This window comes from Bombus vancouverensis, unplaced genomic scaffold, assembly GCF_051014615.1.
Source record: "Bombus vancouverensis nearcticus unplaced genomic scaffold, iyBomVanc1_principal scaffold0064, whole genome shotgun sequence".
Classification (NCBI taxonomy): Eukaryota; Metazoa; Arthropoda; class Insecta; order Hymenoptera; family Apidae; genus Bombus; species Bombus vancouverensis.
Genome location: NW_027468955.1, coordinates 39,765 through 43,484, shown reverse-complemented (window position 1 = coordinate 43,484; position 3,720 = coordinate 39,765). Strand labels below are relative to the sequence as shown.

The following is a 3,720-nucleotide window of genomic DNA, read 5'->3' as shown; positions in this document are numbered from 1 at the left end:
TCGCGAGGGCGGCTAAAACCCTTCCTGGTCCACCAACCGTCCTATTATCCAATCGGAGATGGTGTCTACTGCCCTCACTTCCTTAACCAAAATTGTCATCAACAAATCCGATAGTCCCGTGTCCTTAGACACACCCACCCCTAGCTTTCCTCAGACACAGTATCGTCAGTAAAACTTCACTTATTCTGTATCCTTAGAATAGTCAACATATCTATGTCGGTCTCTACTCTTATAAGTCGCGTACTTAATGTATTGTTGTAACTAAGTCTTACATAACGTGGTTGGAGTGAATTGTGATTTATGTTAACTCAGTGCGTGTTACATTGTGATTGCTGAATTCATAATAAAGGTTGATTAAAACCAAGTTAATAGTTGTGTTACGACTCAACTATATTTTATTTTCACCAACCAACCCAAAAATTACGTGACACTCGACAAAGCGTATAAGATGAGGAGAGAATCGCGATAAGGTAGAACAAGAGTACGTAAAGCAAGTCTGTCAACTAGATTGAAATCCTATAGCTATAACTACAGTGAATCCATATTCTGGCGAATTGTCTTTTCACAAATGAAGAACGGAATTGATACAATAACTACTGTTCATTCATAACTACTGTTGTAAGAATCTATATATTTGTCTATCTATATCTATATATATCGATCTATATATATTTGTCAGAATGTCATTTTATCAAAAAACCCATCCTCTGTAATCATAGTTTAACGAAGCATAATTAATAGAAGAGGTAGAGCGTTAAGTGGAGATGATTTAATCACAGTTAAGTAGATAAATCTCTATATTAGTCTCTTTAATTAAAATGTCCTACGTTTTATTTGCGTCATTTTTTTTCTTCATCCAATTTAAAATGTTTAAATAACAATAGCCTATACAATATAATTTTATGTAAAAAAATTGATTATACCATGTTTATTACAGATATTTAACATTTTTGTGTACATACAAAATTTAAATTATACCTCGCTTGAGAACAAAAATTCTATTTGTTTTCCTAACATGTACTAATAATTATTGAGCAAACTAGAAAAAGCTGGAGGAGATTACTTAGGAAGATTACTTAGCATCTTATATTCCTGGCAAGAGAAAATGAAAAATTCGTTTCTTCTCTTTGCTTCCCTGTTCCTTCTTTCCTCCTTTTTCCCTTTTTACATCGCTTTGTTTTACATCGCAATTTACATTTATTTGTAAAGTTTGAATCTCCTCGATATTGAAGATGTTGAAGCTGCAAGTATGTATTTCATTTTAATCCATTCGAGACCGAGATTTAATTGTAAGACGATACCTAGGTGTCGGTACGATCTGAATGTTTAGTTGGAATGATTCTGTGTTTTACTCTCTCCAGGGTATCCTTTTCATACTTTGATTTTAAATCGATGACAATCTTAAATAGTATACCTCATATTTTTAAAATATAAAATTATATACTATGTTATTCTATAATGTATTATGTACAGTCATATATATATATATATATATATATATATATAATTCTATATTGAAAAAAATATGAAATTAACATGATATATACATTACTACATAAGTTATATATAAAATATGTATATTATACCCTTGCCTACTGACTGATATGAATTTCTTTCGGTCTCGAATGCGTTAAAAGAGTGCGCAAAGAAGTCGAAATTACTTATTGTAATTAGTAAAACGACCTGAGAGGCAGACAGATACAAGAAAGAAGGAATATTATATTAGCGGCATTATCATGTTTTTGCTCTCTTTAAGTCTTTCATCGAGACAGACAATCTACAGGTATTAATCGACCAATTTCTCCAAGCCGATAACTTCGAATTGATGTTTATATATAAGAAGTGTTATGTGTTAATCTGTCTAAATGTTTAAAAGGTGTTATAAATTAAATGTTGTTAAACGATACGTAAGTGCCTTTTGATCGTAAATTTTACTATCAAGGGGTCTTTTATGTATGCGTAATCATTGTAAATTATAACAATTTATGTGATCGATATTAAAGGTGTTTAAAAGCATGTATTTTTTTCTATATTATTATTCTCCTATATTATTATCCTATATTATTATAGCATTCCTATATTATTATAATATCCAATTACATGTTGATACACAAGATATACAGATTATTATTTATAACATTTTGGTTTTCTTAATTGAGTCATTCATTTAGTACAAATGATAAGAAATTAGTAATAATTCACAAAAAAAGGATATGGTAGTAGAAATATTATAAAAAAACATTTTCTGTTTTAGTGTAGAGTTACTCCTTCTTACAGACAGTGTCGTACAAATCTGTACGTCTCTGAGAAAATGTAGGTATCTGAGCCCTTACTTCCTCAACAACTTTTAGATCTGATAGAAAAAAGAAACATACGAAGTAATAAGTAATGCTTACTAATAAATTCAACAAATACAGAGGAAGATGGCTAAATCGATAAATTAACGAGACTAAAAATTAATTACATCATGGATCTCTCGCTTTTAATTTTAAGCTGTAAATTACCGATATCGGTGACTGCCATATTCTCTTGAGTTTCCAAATCGTAAAGAATCTTTCCCCAGGGATTGGTCAACTGTGTATGTCCCCATGCGACGTAACTTGCTTAAGGAACACGAGCCGGTGATATGCAGGCAACGTATAATTGATTATCATTCGCTCTGAAACGCTGAAGTAATGACCAGTGCAGTGGTCCAGTGGTCATATTGAATGCCGCTGGATATATCAGCATTTGGCAACCTAACCCAGAGAAGCAGGAAATATGAAGCCACCGAATACCAATTAACTTCGTAGTTGCACGATTCACATTCCATCATTTCTGAATATGCGAGGACAGTCCTCTTATTGTGCTTTTAATTCTTTTATTTGTTTCATTTTCAGCAAATATACTGGTTTTTTAAATTAAGCTTCTTTTTATACAGAGTTACAGATTATATTAATTTTATATAGAATATAGTTAAGAAAGATATTTAATTTTTTGCTAGTTAAGTATTGATCGATTAAGTTACTGTACCTTTGTTCCGATAAATGCGTGCCATTTCCTCGAATCTAATATCATAGCAAATGCCAATACCTATTTTGCAGCCCTCCACATCGAACGTCGTTAGGGAGTTACCAGGACTGAGTGAATCACTCTCTCGAAAAGTAATCTTATTAGGAATGTCGATGTCGAATAGATGTACCTAATAACATAAAAATGTAGTCGCTAATTCTATTGCTGCAACTTTTGTAATTTAATATCAAAGTTACCAACTCCTAAACTTTAATTACTTTTTATTTAATAACTGACAGCGTTTTTATCACTTTCTTTTATCAAAAAATCTTATCATTTAATAATGTTTAAAAAGGAGAAAAAATAAGTATAATAATATTTTAAGTATGTGAAAAATTTATACAACAACAAACACATTACAACAAAAATGGGCGTTTCCCGTATCATAACGTATTTTATAAACCGTAAATTATAGAATTGGTTATAGTATACGTATGTACATATGTATATTCCTAAATTATTCCTAGATAGAGTCACTTTCTTCACCCCAATATTTTCAAATTCAAAGCCATAAAGGAATATATTACTTACCTTTCGGTGTTTTGCTATCAACGTTCCATCGGGACCCCAAATAGTACAGGTATTGTACAATTTATCGCCCTCTATTTCAGGCATCGTACCACCAACTACATAGATGTTTTTTTCTTTAGCTGCGTTCGATGAAGCAAC

At 31.3% G+C, this 3,720-nt stretch overlaps 1 long non-coding RNA gene across 1 annotated transcript; it reads right to left on the bottom strand.

The window, feature by feature from the left end:
* Nucleotides 1–749: 749 nt before the first annotated feature.
* Nucleotides 750–3,284, bottom strand: LOC143304924 (uncharacterized). Its single transcript, XR_013061594.1, has 2 exons — nucleotides 2,505–3,284; nucleotides 750–2,353 (listed from the first exon to the last, which is right to left on the bottom strand). It is a non-coding gene; the product is annotated as an uncharacterized LOC143304924 (long non-coding RNA).
* Between the last annotated feature and the right edge of the window lie 436 nt (nucleotides 3,285–3,720).